Raw genomic sequence first — 18,036 nt, 5'->3', positions numbered from 1 at the left:
GACTTTCCTCACTTTCCTCAGGTAACGGTCTGGACAGTGCACTACCTAAGCGGGGGAAAAAAATAAGCAACCCTGAACATAGGGCAGTCAGAACTTTCTACCGGAACTAGAAGAAAAAACGTTCAAGAAAGTACGGATATTTTGTAGGAGGGACTGACCTGGCCTTGTTTTACAGTCAATACTTAATTCCTCTGGTTGAAAATTTTGTACTTTTTATACAACCTTGGCAAATACGCCATCTGAGCTTGAACTTAATTAACTTCATGAGTTGTATTTGAGACATCTGTTTTTCCTTCTTATGTTTTGTTTTAAAACTTTTTTTGTGTAACGAGTAGTTTATGTCATAGTCTGTAACGTTATAGACTGACTGACAGTAACGTTAGTATTTGGCAAACTTCTAATAATAGTTTCTAGAACTTCAGTGGAGTCTGCAAGAGACTATCTTAGTCCTAGATTTGGCCGTTTGCCCATACCTCAATGGTACCCAGACAGGGGTGTGTCTCGCTAATGTCACGCTATCACATGTTGTCTTACACAACACACTAACAAAGCATATCGAACCAGCACGTTGTAAGGGTAACTTTCCATGACGTCACTTCCATAGCAGGTTCAAGTCTAGTCCATTATCAGATTACAACAGGGGTGTTCAGTAAAAATTAAACCAACATATTAATTATTCCAAGCTTTTTGCAGGTAAGTATGTCTACATTTAATGCATAAGTTTTAAAAATAGAATCCTTGAATTTCAGACAGAAGGTTTTTGTTTTTGATGGGAGTTTATAAAATATGTACCCCTGTCTGTTAACTGGGGCAGTCGGTGCTACTTTTCGCCACTTCCGTGTGCAGAGCCGAACTCGCAGTGTCAAATGAGATTGCTACAAGCACGGGTATCCCAAGAATTAAAGGTGACCAAAAATACAAGGTGAGGGGGCTACAACCAATATGTGCTCACTACGATAACTCTCTGTGTGCTTGTAGGATAATCATGTCCAACAAAATAGAAGGGGCACACGTGTATCGCCTTTTTTGTTTGTGGAGAGCAGTCTTTTGCCAAGTTTGGTAGCGTGTTCACAACAGGACCCTCTTGCGTGCAGTCTACTATATTGCATAGGCGCCCCTATTTAAATACGCTCTTCGCTTAAGAGAGAAAGATCCTAGACTGTTCACCACAATGTTTTCTTCCTTTCTGCTGTAGATAGCTTGAACTTGCATGGCGGTAAGGGATTAGATTTCAAGTACAAAGCGGTCACATCTTGCTAGAATAAAGATACGCACGGATACGGTTACTTTTTTGGCTCACCAAACCGCATATGAGTAGTTACGCTAGCGGCTACGTATTTTGTTCAACTCTGTCTAAGGTTTCATGTACTTGAAGAACTTTCTCGCTTGACTCCAACGATATCAGTTAGGCAAGCGTAAAAGTACACCTGGACCTGAACGTTAACAAAAGATTGAATTACAGCGTTGCAACGGATTAAAAACATATTACTAATCCATCAGAATTTGATCCTAACCCAGGACTCGGTAAAATTGTGGTCGGATAAGTGTATACATGTACGGATTAAGTACTTAGAAAGTTGTCTTTGTTTTCTACACTGATCCGACATTTGAGCCTATGTCAACAATGTCTTTTTGTTGCGTTGACGGGACCATTGTGGGTTCTATATGCAGCGTATCGCTACAATTTATCAATCGCTCCAATGAGTTCACCCCTCCCGCAAATCAAACACTCTTATCACGGTGTTAGCGGCCCATTTTTATTAGGCGGTGAACCCTAACTTTCGTTCGAACGTTCTAACCTTGAATAAAGAGACTCTTTTTACACAACCAGTGCTTTATTCTCACCGACGTTTCGGTGACCGTCTGTCACCTTCTTCAGGGCAATTCTGACTGGTTCACATTGTACTGCAGGACAGGTGTCGCTGCTCACAGTTCAGATGCGGTCACAAAACGAAAAGTATTTACATATGTACTTGCTTGTAGTGCCTAGTGGCACATACATTCGAGATTATATGTCACAGGTAAGGGTAACGTCACATTTCCAAACCGGGGCCTGACCGGGCTGTTCGTGGAAACGAAAAAATTAAAAATAGACACGCATACGTAAAATATACACAAATAATGCCCACGACTATTCTCTGTACGTATACTGTACTTTTGATGTCTTTTATATCATACTTTATGTTCACGACCGGGCCCCAGTTTGGAATTCAAATGTGATCAGACAGTCAAGTCTGGCAGGTATGTCTGAGAATGCTTGCCTTCACAATAGCGTTAAACCCTGCATACGTTTGATAATCTTCGCCTTAAGCACCAAATGTCAAAAACAACAAACTTTAGCAGGGTATATTTTTCCAGGGAGGGGTTGCTAGCCCTTCCCCTTTACCGTGCTCGAGGCACCTCCTCGAACACAATACCCACATTTTGCTTCCCTTCCGAAAGATGGGTGCAGCCCTAACCAATCTTAAGATGCCCGACCCAGGATTGAACTGGGGTCTTTCAGTTACCAACTACTAGCTTTTTGGAAGCAGAAGCTCAACTGTGAGGCTACTACCAGCTGAGCACCAGGGGCCCTAGTTCGTGAGGAAATTCTTTTTTTTACCAGGGGTGTCAATGCAGACCCTAGTCATGCATACATTGCATTTTATGGAATAACACATTGTATCTATTATTTACACATACGTACATTCTATACACGTTATAGTGTATAGTTAAACAACCAAGAGAATGTAGACAGTGCATTAACTCTTAAGCTTACTCGCGTTCGGACATCTTTTTTTATAATTTTCTTTGTACAAATGTATAAATATTCCCCCTAGTTATGATTAAACCGGCATTTTGATAATCTTAATATCGTTTCGATTATTTTAGAGATCAAAATATCGAAGACTTTCACTTGCTCATAAAATGAGCTTTCCATAAATAATGCACGATATAAAAAGAAAATAGAGCATTTCGAAAAGACGGGGTCTATGACAACACGCCAAAATCCAACCTCTGTCTGGAGTTAACTGTCACAGTGTGTATATATATATACACTACAAATCTTAGTACAATACAACGTGGGAGACACTAGACAAAGGTCAACGTTCAGTAGAACAAGAGAACTATTAAAGTACTAGTACTCCAAAGGCAAAGAGTAATTTAGGGCATGGTTTAGGAGAGGTCCTTTTTTGTCATTTTGTGGCAGCTGTTGTATTCCATTCCATTAGTTCCTAGCCCGAAATGGCCGTTAGGATACTTATTACCAAGTTCGGTTGTCGGTATTGTCAGAAGACAAAACATGTGTCAAGTAATCTTCACTGTCTACTTCGATGCTCACATCTTAGCGGGGGTCTATGTGAAGGAATGTACCAAACAATACAAGGCTGGGATAGGCTCTATTAAGTATTCTTTGCATGAACCTGTGTCTTGTCAGAGCCATTGTTACCACTAAAAGTGATTACAACTGTCTGCAATTTACAACAATCGTCTCAAAATTTAATAATTGGCTGGCTGACAAAAAGAAAACCCGACATACTAGTAATATTACGCCCGACAAAAACGTCTAAAATACCAGCCGGATCCTACCCTCTACTCGGAGAACAGATTTTAAAAGCCTGCATGCCCTATTAGCATGCCCCCTTTAGATCTACTCCTTAGTCACTTTTGTCACTGTAAGCGACCGAAAGAGTGGTGAAAAGCTAAAATAGTAGTTGGCATCGAGGCTGCGATTTTAGAGGACTGAAGCAAAAATTTTCTCCGAAAAACTGATGAAAATCAATCCGTTATCCATAAGACTTACTTGCCCTGGCCTAAGTAAGAGAAGAAAAACAATGTCCAAAACAGCTGGAGTAGAGAAGTGGGCACCTGCCGGTTTACAAACATGGTCAAAAACTTTCGATCCCGGAAGTAAACACAAACATGTCCCTCTCCTGGGCCTCCCCTGGGAGTTGGACTAGTCCAATATGCGTAGGGGTCAATACAGAAAGTATCCCATGCTATCATTACGTGTTTTTACGCTTTTTTAAGGGTAACGTAGCATAAACCACCTTTGTTCCCACTGTAATTGTACGTGTATAAGCTGCTACTAGACGATCCACAAGTAGTTATTGTGATATTTTGTAACTTGCTTTCTTTTTAATGTTTTACTACCTACCCTTGGGATTTGGTACAAACCATACACCGCAGCCTTGCTCTATACTGTACATAGGAATTTCAATCTGTTCTTCTATATAAAACAGCCGTCTTCAAGTGAAGTGAAGTCTGAGCTTTCTTGCGCCCTGTTAGAGGTTTACTCCTTGTGTTTTAAAAAAGGTAGGATGTTGTTTCGTCGTCTAGGTTGTTTTTTTCATTCTTCCTTGACTCTTTAGGAAGATAGTGAACAAGCTGGCATAAATGGTTATAGTTTAGACAGACTCAGACGTGTTGGTGGTTTCCGTTTGAATAACTCTGTAACAATATAATAAACGGACCGGATTCTATGTTGCAAGCCATAGTCCTACTACTGTATTAAGCAATAGTCTATCTTTTCAGTCGGACATTCTAACTAATGCAGCCCCGTAGGCTATGTAATTGACGCCAACCCCGTAAAAATTCCCCGGTGTGCGCTAATGAACTGGGCGGGCGAGCAACACCCAGGGCGCCGTGGAGTACCTTGTGAGCTCACGATGATATCGTTATCGGGCTATATATATATGTTGGTAAAGGAAAAATTGTCAAATTTTTGATTTCTTGCAACTAGCTAGCTCAAGACTCTAATCAAACTTCATGCGAGTTAGTCATTTCTTGTATACTATAGTATCAACTGGCTTTGCACGAAACTATTTTATAATTGATATACCATTGTGTTGGCCGACCACTCCCTCTTCAGCCAGGGGCTGAATTGCGGGAAACCTACAATTAGTGGGGCTAATAATCTATATCTGTATCTATATCTCTGGCGACTGCCAATAAGTGCTAACTCATCGTAGTATTTGCCCAGGTGTGGCCATATGCACTGTAAAGTGAACTTTCATATGTAACGTTATATAACGTCATGTTGCTGTTCACTTTGTAGTTCTTGTTCACCTTTCCCTGTGGCACATGGGTCATCAAATTTCCTTGATGGCTGTTTAACAGGGTATAGCTATACAGTGAGGGGCTGTATGCCTTCATAGCTACCTATTCCCCGACGTCAAGAGACATGGAAAGTAGTTAGTGAGTTACAAATGTAGGTGAGGTGAGTAGAAACAGTCTCCTGGCTGCCGGATTCGAACCCGTCATGCCAGATCACGAGCCCAACGCGCTAAACCGTTTCGCCCAAAGGGTCGACGTCAGACCCATGCCATCGTCAGTTTGGCGGCGCTTGAACCCTCTTGAACCCCACTGTTACAGTACTCCCCTTTTCTTTTCAAGATTCGTCCTCGAATCTCCGAGTTCGATATCCATGTGTGGCACATATAGACATGTTATTGTAACGTTACTCTCAGAGTCGGCATGGGAACCAGTGTAAGAAGCGAGTAGAAACAGTCTCCTGGCTCCCGGAATCCTCCATGCCGGATCACGAACCCAACGCGATAAACCGTTACGCCAAAATGGTCAGACCCTTTTGGCATGGTCAGGTTGGCGGCACTTGAACCACACTATTACACCTGTTATGAAATAGAAGAAGGGGAAAAGAGCACATCGCGCTGCAGTACGCAGAACTACCGGTAGGAGCGCGATGTGCATGGTACACCTATGCAGCATACTACATTTGTATGTACATGTCTTGGAAAGTATATAATCGTGGTCACGCCCATACAACTTGGATTCTTTATGTAAAGAATATCAAGTTCCATTTATGTTCAAATATATTTCCGTAAAACCTTTGATTCGCTCTTTTTCTTCCTGTTTTTTTATGCTATCCTTTTCTTCAATATATTATTGCAATGCTAGGTAACGCACGTGAACGAAACAGGGAACTGCATTGTATCAGCCACTCACGAGTGTATCTAACTTTTTGATCCTATTATATCAATCCTCCGTAGGTCATACTTTGCGGTGACCCGTAAAATTCTCCATTGGGTGACCCTGCTCACCCCTCCATCTATCATGGTTAGGTCTTAGTTTAAGCTCGGCGATTTCAAATGAAACAGATGGTTGCCGTCCTTTAACAAAAAGAAAGAAATTCTATATAACAAATGCAGCAAAGACTCGGTGTATGTTTACGGCGAATAGTGGCTTATACAAATTATACAACATTAATATACAAGACAAACAATAATACAAGTAGTGAAACAAGTTTAAAATATTGAAATAACATTCGGAATCGGCGTCAAATAACAATCCAATTCACTTCGCAATGTTATTTTCATATGGTCATCTTCATTGTCATTTATCCAATATAAGTATAGATGCAAGAAAGAAGATTCACGTAAAAACGGTGGATTATGTCAATGTTCAATTTTTCATATAAAAACTGAAGCTGCGATGTTTTACCAATAAATCATTCTGATTCTGTTTACTAATATATTATTTCAAAGACTTATTCATAAAAATAAAACCGACACACATATACTCTCAAATCAGAGGTTCGAATTTGATTTGTTTTTGACGTATTCTAGGTGCTTTTGTTGGGATTTCTATTTTGTCAGTTTTGTCCTTTTTGTCTACCAGCCAAACCTCTGGCGGATGACCGACAATAAGACAGTGTTACAAAATGGAAAGCCCGACAAAAACGCATGAAACGACGTGCAAAATCAACTGAACCTCTGCTTGGAGAGTAACACACATAATACAACAAAATGCCCTCCTCTTCAGAGACAATGCCGCTGTATACATTGCAGTCCATCTTGCTATCAAGCCTAATACAAGTCGGACGGGCGTATTATCAAATGTATCAGGGCATTGACGAGCGAGCTAAAAGCTCGTGGAGTACCATGCCGCGGACTTAATGGTTCCCTCAGCGCTACGACTATAGCACCACGTCATGGAAAAATACAAGTTAAGGGCACGGGAGGATAAACCAAGTGTACACTGTTTACAATATATAAGCCTTCCATGTTGTATAGTGTGTGGATGCAATCGTAGACCGTGACGATTCCGAGCCAATCCTAAAATTCCGTTGGAACTGTATTGGACGATTTGAAGACTACGCAGGTGATAGTTGGTACGTCATCAGGTGATAAAAGGTGCGTGCAGGTGATTGGTAGATAGCGCCCACAGGTGCAAAGGTACGTCAAGGTCAAAGGCAAAGACTCGCTAATTCGTTACACGAGCGCATTTGTGGGTTGGTGGGGGAGGGGGGTTTCAGCAATAGCGTGACGCGTGAAGAGTTCAAGTCAAACGATTAGCATATGTTAGCGTGCACATAGGGTGTGCTGTGCGCTTTGTTTAACGCCTATTTTGGCTGAGCATAATTTTGCTATTATTCAACATAATAATTCGTTGAATATAGCTAATGTGTATAATTTTCCTAAGCTAAATATTGCGTTATCATTTTGTATTCTAGCTTCCATATTGTTGATATTATTTGAGTTCGGCGCGATTTTCAGGTAGCCCGACGGTGCTAGTACATTACGAGGTGTAAGAAAATTCCCGTACGCTGCAAAGTGGTTGCTGTGACGACAACGTCGCGTTGGAACGTCGTCAGCTGGCGCTTTTACCACGTCGCGTGAGTTACGTGCGTAGTGGCCGTGCCTGAATGGACCAAGGACGAGGAGACCTTGAATGGACAGAACCGCTGACGACAATCACGTGTGCGTTAAGTGGGCATCTCACTGCAAATTGGCTGTTTGCGCCAGGCATTCCAACTATCACCACGTTGTCCCTTTTTGCCACTTTATCTTGGTGTCACTGGCGTCTCTACAGAGGATGAACTGAACTGAACTTGTCCCCAGAAAATGCGACTTCTTTGATTTCAATTTTCATAAATTTATCATCATCATAATTCATCAAGTGAAGCACAGTCCAACGCAAAATTTTTCCAGTACGATCTGTCCTTCATGGCAGACACTAAACTAGACCCTGACAGTCCAATGTCTCTTTCTATCATTGCCTTTGTAATTTGTAATATGTAAGTCACATAATGGAGCTCAAAAATGACACAGAACGGCGCAATTTGTATATATTTTGTAATATCTTACCTATGTTGCGGCAAGTGAAGACCAAGCTAGTATTGCAAATCTCTTTCTGATGTATTTCATTCAAATTTCAAAGCAAGATATAACTTTCGCGACTTTGGTTTGTCAAAATCCGGAGTCGGCTGGTTCAGAAGACATTGTGAAGACTTACATGTTTAGGCGAACTCGACGACCATCAGATATCTCTCGTTGGACCTGTCCAATCATAGCTGACCTTGCTCACGACAATTGTCGACCGCGTTCTGGTGAAGGTCAGGAGGCCGTGGTCGGCTGTGTGTGACCATATCGTGTGTGACTATGGTGATATGTGTGACTAGCTTTTAGTCTATCATGATTTTTGTACCTTTTGGGTGTATAGTTTGTTAGGATTTTAAATGAAATCTGTATATTTTTGTATTTTGTCTGACCCTTACATCTTCTCTCATGACCTCGATGAAAAGTGACCTGCAGGCCAATTTGAGCTTCTCATTATACCACTTCAAACAAATTTTATGGATGACATCTGCGCGCTCAGTAATTTTCGCCTGATTTCAGAAACAAGAATTTTTCTTCTTCGGAGATAGTCAATATGACGAGAAAGTACCAAAATGGGCAAATAGGTTGTGTTGTAGCCTAATAATTGTACTTTTAGAAGTGACACTAGAGATAGCCACGAATAGTACTGTATTTGTAGCGTGATAATAGTTGGATAATGCTTATTCAAGTGGCAGCACTGTGGAAGTCATTACTGTAATTGCCAACTTGGTAAGTGATACCAGTCAACTACACTAGTGTCACTTTTACGCCACCAATACGTGTATTGAATACAGTAATGAAATACTTATTGGCTGTGAAACCATAATTTGTCACTTCATTTTGTGTTGACATCTGATAATTTTGTGTTAGTGGGACCGCGTGGCACGATCGGGAGCGCGTTGGTCTCAGGCCCGAGAGGTCCGGGGTTCAAATCCGCTTGCCGTGTCACCGATCTTGTGCCCTTGGGAAAGGCACTTTACACGACTTTCCTCACCTAACTCAGGTGTAAATGAGTACATCGCTGCGGCTAGTGGCAGTGACAGGCCTTTGTGGTGGTGACAGGCCATAGGGGCATGTTCGGGCATGACGCACCCGCCATGACACGAGTCAGGGGTAGGAGGAACCCCTTGCATCCTTGGTCGGAAGTCCTCCTAGGAGACGGAAACTCCAAACAACAAACCTGCATCTGCTGGGGCCGTCTTACACGTTGCATACAGTTGCCCCTGTAGGACTAGTGCGCCAGTGGACGAGAGGGTGAAGAAGGAAGTGTACACCCTTCCTTCACCTTAAAAACCCAAGTGCAGGCCAGGCAGACGGGTCGCCTTAAAAACCCGTCCGCCTACCATTGTCTTCCGAGACAGACGGATGCCAACAACAACATTTTGTGTTACAGCCTTTCTGGCATATGTTTTGAAAATTTATTTCCTTCTTCTTGTTTTTTTTTTTAGTCATCATATTTTTTTCGCCCGTCTGACTTTATTTTGCAGTCTGCAAAGGAAGTTATCTATAAAATGTACCTGCTATGGCCTTATGAACAAAGTTCAAACGAACCGCGTGCTACGTGGCGTTTATGAAAACTCACACATCTTGAATATTTATAACTTCGCAAACACGTAAACAGCACCGGGAAAAGGGCGCTGACGTGGCTTGTTATTACTTCCGGGTGCAGGTGCACAGGTGTTTAACGGTTACAGGTGTGTGCATGTGTGTTACAGATACAGGTGAACAGTTCCAGCTACATGCTACGCCTATGTATACCAGGTGAGGATAGTTACCGCTAGCAGACGTTTGTCTGGTTGCTACCTTTTCTGTATAGACTAGAACAACGGGCATTGAGACAGTCAATGCTCTCGTAGTAGCCAATGCTCCTATAGTGACTTCTACGTAGCCTGAAAAAAGAGGCTCCTTTATACGGCCTCCTTCGCAGACCTCCGACCTGTTTTATGACAGTGGGGCTGATATGCAATTTCTGTATCTGTATCTATATAGCCGGTAAAACCGCCCTTTGGCGCAACACACCAGCTATTGTATGTGTATCCGTATACATATAACCGCCTTTTGGCGTAACACACCAGCTTTACAGGTAATTGGCGCGACAGCAGCTGGTTATACCATACACTGAACAACCTGTCACACTTAACATTTGCATATCTGTGTCTACAAACGTTCTTCAAAGTTATCTAGTGAGGATGCTCCAACGGTACTTCATGCAAAGAAGTTAACATGCACGACAGAAACTGGGTGTATCACACTGGAAGACCTGTCACATAGCTCGACCACACCTTTACAGCTAACTATATTCTATGTAGCTTTATGTCGGTTGCTTGTTAAGATACATTTGTATAACATATATATATATGTGTGTGTGTCTGTCTGTCGTAGAAACTTATAATTACCAAATAGACAGATAACATGTCCGAAGAGTTAGCAGGCAGAAAAGCACAGTACATAGTTAGCTAAAGGCTCTCTAATGCCGAGAAAGTGAGTTTGCCGTGGAAGAGACTTTGCCTAGGAAGGAAGTGCAAACTGCGAAGGAGGCTAAACAACTGAAGCTAGATACTGATAAAGTGACGAAATCCGTGTAAAGGACATGTTGGATCGTATCAAGGATCATATGATTCCCGTGTCTGGGGAGAGCCATACCCCAGGCACGTTAAAGAACCCACTACACGTGCGATGGTGCGATGTGAGTGGTTCAAAACCTACAGTCCCTTGGCCGCACCTGGGGCAATTACTGTCGTATTGAGGTCACCTGAGTGGCGCCGAATGGCAGCTCACTCCAGATCCTAGCTTGCGATTCAGCCCCACCGTCGAAACTTTGTCGGCCCAGCTGCTAATCTGAGGTCAGGGTAGACATAGACACAAAAAAGGTAGCGTGTATGGTTCACTTGTTAGTGTCTGCGTACGACATGCATGATTAATTACTATTCCGGCAACACGAGACGCCGGTTATGCAAAAGTAAATATTTACTGAAAATATAAAATGTTGGGGGGGGGGGGCGCTCTCTGAAAGATAAAATCGCGAAAGAATAAATAAGAAAGCCGTTAAAAATGTTGCTAAGCTTGTATCCAGTCTACCGTAGATTGGCCAGGATTTCCTTCGGGCAGATGAAGCCTTTTGCCGCCGGCGTAATCTTTCCCACCCGGTAGGAGTTTGATTAAACCAATGAAATTCAAACAGGGAAGCTATGATATATATATATATATAAAGCTAGATCTAGTTACTACAATTTAGAAAGTGTTACGGTTATACGTATGTTTCTACTGTTCTTAAGTTACGATGTGGTCATTTTTTCCCAACAATTTCATTCATTTCTTTTCATTTCAAAGATATAGGCACTATTTATGAATGCAGATATTATGCATAGAATATGTTTAAAACCGAAGATAGTGTCATTTTATTACATATGGTATCCAATAACCTTTCACCTGGAATGTTATATGATGCACGGAATTGCATTTTTTATGCACATGCCATTGAAATTTGAGCATTTTCGTTAAACTTTTTATGCCTGCCAGCTTTGCAATTTTTTTTACAGGTAGCTGTAAGTTCGGTCATAATTCTGATCTATTCATTGAAGTAGTGAACATCGAAGGTATTACCATCTGAGGCGATCGTATATCACAAAGAAGCTTTCATCGTCGTTGATATCAACCATCCTCTTATGCCACATAATTGTGTATATCAAGGTAGTAGGACACAGTATTTATCCGCAATTCCCTTAGTCTATGTCTATGACGCGGGTACATAAAGTAGTACTAGTACGGCCAGAATTCTTCAAGGTTAGCCTCCACCAGGCACAACAACAATAAACAACAACAGCCAGGCCTTCCTACGGGCTACTAACTACTCTCTACCAGACTGACTACGCTGGCTATGATAGGGAGAACATTTTGGCAGGGAAGTTTTGCTACCAGATGAGTTGGCTGTCCGATTTTTTTGGCGAATTCTGCGTTCTCAGCACTCCCGTAGGAAGGCCTGGCGGATGCTACGGAGGTACGGGGATCGTAGAATTCATCAAAACATGTGAAATTGGGCGGGTAGGTAGTACCCTAGCCATTTCAAAGCCGCCTGGGCAGTAGGTTGTTATCCACTGTGTCTAGGACACGGTATGGGAAGGCAAAGCCTATCCCTCTCCATCCGCCGCATTTTACCTCACCAACCGATATCGTTCGCGAAGTCAGGGACACCTGGGTGTAGTGAGGAAAGTCGTGACGAGTTAGTTTACTTTAAAGTTACTACTCCACGCAAAGTTATGCTACGGCAGTTTTGTTTATGTTCTTCGGCGTTTTTATCAGGCTTCCTATTTTTTACCGTTTTCTTTTCCTGTATCCTGTATTTCTATTCCTTTCCAAATCGCACAAGTTCGGTAGCATGACCCAAAAAAGCTTGGGTTCTGGGCCAATGACTACTTGCAGTTACGTCATGTGCCCCCATAGTTGTTACTCTAAGTTAGTTGTGCGTTACAAGCGTTGGCGCACAGATAGCACAGTTTAATGAAGTTTTTCGGACCTCTTGAACTCATCTGATAGGTTCGTGACTGTCGCGCTCTTGAAGCGCTTTGTTACTTTGTCGACCAGAGGCGAAACAGTCCCTACCTCATTCCCAGGCATAGGATCTCACAACAGGTCACAGAGTGTCCCTGTGTAGATAAGTGATGACTGAAAGCTATCTGTAAATGGAGCAACGAATAGCTTAATAAGGCCACAGCAAGAAAATTATATTGATGACATCCCCTGCAGATTCCAAATTTAATGCGAGGGGGCGGATAAAAAACTAGATGGGTAAATAAACACCCAAGGTGACAGGGTTTTACTGATTTTACAGAGATTAGCAACGAATAGCTCAAAATAAGGCCACAGCAAGTAAATATCATGGATGACTCTGCAGACACCAAATTCAATGCGAGGGGCGGATAAAAAACTAGATGGGTAAGAAAACACCCAAGATGACAGGATTTTATTTTACTGATTTACAGAGATTAGCAACGAATAGCTTGATAAGGCAACTGCACGTAAAGTTCATGGATGACATACTCTGAAGACTCCGAAGTTAAAGCGAGAGGAGACGAAAAATAAGTTGGGTAAAAAAATTACCGAAGATGACTAGATATTATTTTACAGATTTTAATATTTGTTGTAATGTTGACCACATCCGGAGGCGAACTCAGGTGAAACTCAATGTCATTCATAAAATGTACTTGCTATGGTCTTACGCGACAAAAAAATGGGTAGCGAAAAACTACTGAAAACCAGGAGACAACCGAAGCAAACTTAAAGACTCTCCGGTAGTTTTTGACCAACGCGCGCGTCGATGTCATCCATAAAATGTACTTGCTGTGCCCTTTAACGTGACAACAAATGGTAGCGAAAAACTGCAAGCCCTCAAAACCGGAGCAAATTTAAAGGCTCTCCTGTAGTTTTTCAAAGTTGCCCAACGCGCGTCGATGCCATCCATACAATGTACTTGCTATGGCCTTACGTGACAAAAATGGTAGCGAAAAACTGTAAGCCCCAAAACACGGAGAAAAGCCTGGAAACAACCGGAGCAAATTTAATGGCTCTCCGGTAGTTTGCGAAGTTAGCGGTCTTCTTGCGGACGTCCCCATATCAGATGAAAGAAAGTTCCCGGACCATTCATACACGTGTCCTCCTCCCCACTAAACATACGCAACTTCCTCTCCCTAGTGACAGACACCGTAGCGCTGATACCCTGCATTGAAACAACCGATTCGGAAGCAAAATTAAAGGCTCTCCGGTAGTTTTTGCGAAGTTACCCAACGCGCGCGCCGATGCCATCCATAAAATGTACTTTCTATAGCCTTACGTGACAAAAATGGTAGCGAAAAACTGTAAGCCCCAAAACACGGAAAAAAGCCTTGAAACAACCGGATCAAATTCAAAGCCTCTCCGGTAGTTTTTGCGAAGTTAGCGGTCTTCTTGCGGACGTGCCCGTATCAGATGAAAGAAAGTTTCCGGACCATTCATACACGTGTCCTCCTCGCCCCTTACACATGCGTAACTTCCTCTCCCTAGTGACAGACACGGTAGCGTTGATACCCTGTCAAAAGCCTTTAAACAATCGGAGCAAATTTAAAGGCTCTCCGGTAGTCGCGTCGATGTCATCCATAAAATGTACTTGCTATGGCCTTACGTGACAAAAATGGTAGCGAAAAACTGTAAGCCCCAAAACACGGAGAAAAGCCTGGAAACAACCGGAGCAAATTTAAAGGCTCTCCGGTAGTTTGCGAAGTTAGCGCGGGCACTTGCCGTCTTCTTGCGGACGTCCCCATATCAGATGAAAGAAAGTTCCCGGAACATTCATACACGTGTCCTCCTCCCCCCTACACATACGCAACTTCCTCTCCCTAGTGACAGACGCGGTAGCGCTAATACCCTGTCAAAAACCTTGAAACAACCGAAGCAAATTTCAAGGCTCCCCGGTAGTTTTTGCAAAGTTACCCAACGCACGCGCCGAAGTCATCCATAAAATGTACTTACTATGCCCTTTAACGTGACAAAAATGGTAGCGAAAAACTGTAAGCCACAAAATACAGAAAAGCCACGAAACAATCGGAACAAATTTAAAGGCTCTCCGGTAGTTTTTGCGAAGTTAGCGCGGGCACTTGCCGTCTTCTTGCGGACGTGCCCGTATCAGATGAAAGAAAGTTCCCGGACCATTCATACACGTGTCCTCCTCCCCCCTACACATACGTCACTTCCTCTCCCTAGTGACAGAGGCGGTAGCGCTGATACCATGTCAAAGGCCTTGAAACAACCGATTCGGAAGCAAATTTAAAGGCTCTCCGGTAATTTTTTCGAAGTTACCCAATGCGCCATCCATAAAATGTACTTCGTATGGCATTGTGACAAAAACGGTGGCGAAAATCTATAAGCCCCAAAGCAAGGAGAAAGGCCTTGAAACAACTGGAGCAAATTTAAAGGCTCTCCGGTAAGTTTTTGCGAAGTTAGCGCGGGCACTTGCCGTCTTCTTGCGGACGTGCCCGTATCAGATGAAAGAAATTTAAAGTTTCCGGACTATTCATACACGTGTCCTCCTCCCCCCTACACATACGCAACTTCCTCTCCCTAGTGACAGACGCGGTAGCGCTGATACCCTGTCAAAAGCCTTGAAACAACCGAAACAAATTTCAAGGCTCTCCGGTAGTTTTTGCAAAGTTACCCAACGCACGCGCCGAAGTCATCCATAAAATGTACTTACTATGCCCTTTCCAAGCCCCAAAACACGGAGAAAAGTCTTGAAACAACTGGATCAAATTCAAAGTCTCTCCTGTAGTTTTTGCGAAGTTAGCGGTCTTCTTGGGGACGTCCCCATATCAGATGAAAGAAAGTTCCCGGACCATTCATACACGTGTCCTCCTCCCCCCTACACATACGTAACTTCCTCTCCCTAGTGACAGACGCGGTAGCGTTGATACCCTGTCATTAATTACACCGCTATTTTCCCCCATTTCACGGCTGTTCCTGGTGGTATTACAGATGAAAGATAAGCTAGTGAGCTTGAGACCGCAGCCTCGCCACCTTATCTTCTACATACAGGTGGTGAGAGCCGCATTAGGCATTCCCGTCTACGAGATCCGAGGGCTATTTAACAACGCCGATGTCGTCAATGAAACGATAGGCACATGATTGGTACGCAGTGGGGGGAAGCTCACATGTTAGCACTGACGCGAGCAAGTTTCATTACTCTATCATGGCTCAATCCGAACTTAATTCGCACTGAAAGACGGAACACAAATGACACACGACTGATAAAATACTTTATAAGACTGAGAAGTACCGTCACCTTTCGGGAAGGACGTAGTTAACAACTTCATGTGAAAGAGTTTCTTTTTTTATTGAGGTGTTTAAAGAATGATTCTCACCATTCAAATCGGCGTGGATGAAATGAATTTTCTTTTGATTATACGTTACATAACCAGGAATTATTGTAGCGTGTTATTATTTAAAATGGTAGTCATTTCAAGCCTTGTCCTTCGCATTTCTTTTCAGACCGTCGTTGCAAGTCCATTTACCTCGTCGCTCGTTCAAAAGTAAATTGCTAACTTGTCATTTTAGTTTGACAAGATATCTGAAAATAAGATATGATTATAAAAAGATGCTGTGTGCACATTTACGAGATCACTAAATAAAAAAAATTGATAAACCCTCCAAGGCTCAGGACTATTCGATTTTCTATACTGAAGGGGTGCGTAGAAAAGGAAGATTTTCATAAATTGTAGGTTATAGTTTTTAAATCATGTTCATAGTAATGCTTCAACTTACTTTTTTGTTGATGATGTACAAAATGTATCTTTTGTCTTATCCCATACATTGTAGAATTTGGTTCAAGGGAAATCTATATGTCACATAACACAACGTTACATGTAAGTGTAAAGAAATGTAAGTAAAATATGCAAAATTTCAACCCATGCATATTTTTTCTTGTGTCAAAAATTTGATTTAAATGTAACAGGACTCTACAAAGCTAATTTGTGTTAATACACCTATAGAAGGTATTTTGTAAATTCAGGGGACCTTTGGGAACTTCACACTGTACATTTGGGAACTTCATACTGACATCCAGTAATGTTACATGCAGTTTATTATATCTCTCAGTTGAACGTCTATCACTACATTTGCATTGACGGCATCATGTAGTGAGCTTAGTTGAACAATGCAAATGTAAGTAAAACCCCACTAAGCTCACTAAATGTGGATCAAGCAAGGATTAGCTATAGACAGGTTGTTTCCTGCACAATTATGCAGAAGGGAATCGTGTGAGAGTTATCAGTGTAAGGTTGTTGCGCTACTCTGTCAAATAATCGGTTTGCCACAGCACCTTGAGGGCAACATGGTTCCATCTTGAAAATGGAGGAACTGGTTTGAAGTACAAATGGACCAATCACTGGTTGCAACTGCTATGATTGGTCAGACAAGTCATTTATAAAGGCACCAAATTGAAGTACAAATGGACCAATCACATGTTTACTTTTAAATGCTCTGATTGGTCAAACAAGTTATCTATAAAACCACCTGATCGACAGTATTGAGAAGACTGTCAGTAAATGTCAGTAATTGACCAGAAGCTAATAGTAGATGTCAGTAATTGAGCAGAGGCTAACAGTAAATGTCAGCGATTGCCAGATGAATTCCAGTACTGTACTGACAGTGAAAGAAAGAAGCATACATGTGTACATACTTGGCAGTAATGCTTCAGTAAGCCAGTAAAAGCTGATTTACTGAAAATGTACTGAAGGTTGCCAATTACTAGTATTCAATCGGAACTGTATGATTCATACCCACATAGCAAGGCCTGGTGGGGGCTAGGTTTCACTGGGGAAACTTATCTGTTTTCCCCCATAAATTTGCTGGTTGGAGTCTGGGAATTGTATAAATTCATTTTCCTAACTTTGAATCTTATTCAAACTTCGTCACAGACTTCACACTTATATGTGTGGCCCAGGCTTGTTTTACTTTTGTTCTCTCTTTGTTCATTTATTGATATTGACCATAGTCTGGAAGGATTAGGCCATGTTGACATGACTATATGACAACTTCTCTGGGAACTCAAAACTGATGCATGCATTAAAAAAAAATTGCCTTCATTAAAGTTGGTTGAACAAATGATAAACACAAAGAATACTGTATACCAAACCATAGACTTTACTTTAAATTTTTGTTCTTTCATCTTTTTCTTTGACTTTGGAATTGACTTTCTAGTTGGCATTCTGCATGATTTAGTAATGTTATCTGGTTTCCTATACATCTATCTTTTTTTGCAAGATATGGCATATAACGTTATGTTTCTTGTTTTGCTGCTGCTTTGTACGATTTACAGTACGGTAGAAGAGTCAACAACAAGAACCACAAGACCAGCTTTATTTCTTTGCCTTGGTGGTTTGTGTTTTGCTAGTTCCTGTTATCATGTGGGTTT

At 41.9% G+C, this 18,036-nt stretch overlaps 1 protein-coding gene across 5 annotated transcripts in view; it reads left to right on the top strand.

Moving 5' to 3' along the window:
- LOC118432702 (cysteine sulfinic acid decarboxylase-like) overlaps window positions 1-18,036 on the top strand; it is a 79,210-nt gene that overhangs the window by 2,326 nt on the left and 58,848 nt on the right. The window contains exon 1 of one of the 5 annotated variants that reach the window (XM_035844311.1): window positions 827-922. The exons of 2 other annotated variants lie outside the window; for them this stretch is intronic. The gene's annotated coding sequence lies outside the window, so the exon portion shown is untranslated. Of the gene's footprint in view, window positions 1-826; window positions 923-4,223; window positions 4,297-6,990; window positions 7,134-18,036 lie in introns of those variants that run through there. 2 more of the 5 variants (XM_035844314.1, XM_035844315.1) reach the window with 2 other exon arrangements.

This window comes from Branchiostoma floridae, chromosome 16 (genome assembly GCF_000003815.2).
Source record: "Branchiostoma floridae strain S238N-H82 chromosome 16, Bfl_VNyyK, whole genome shotgun sequence".
NCBI classification, from domain to species: Eukaryota; Metazoa; Chordata; class Leptocardii; order Amphioxiformes; family Branchiostomatidae; genus Branchiostoma; species Branchiostoma floridae.
The sequence above is the reverse complement of the archived record's forward strand: the minus strand, read 5'-3'. Positions and strand labels throughout refer to the sequence as shown.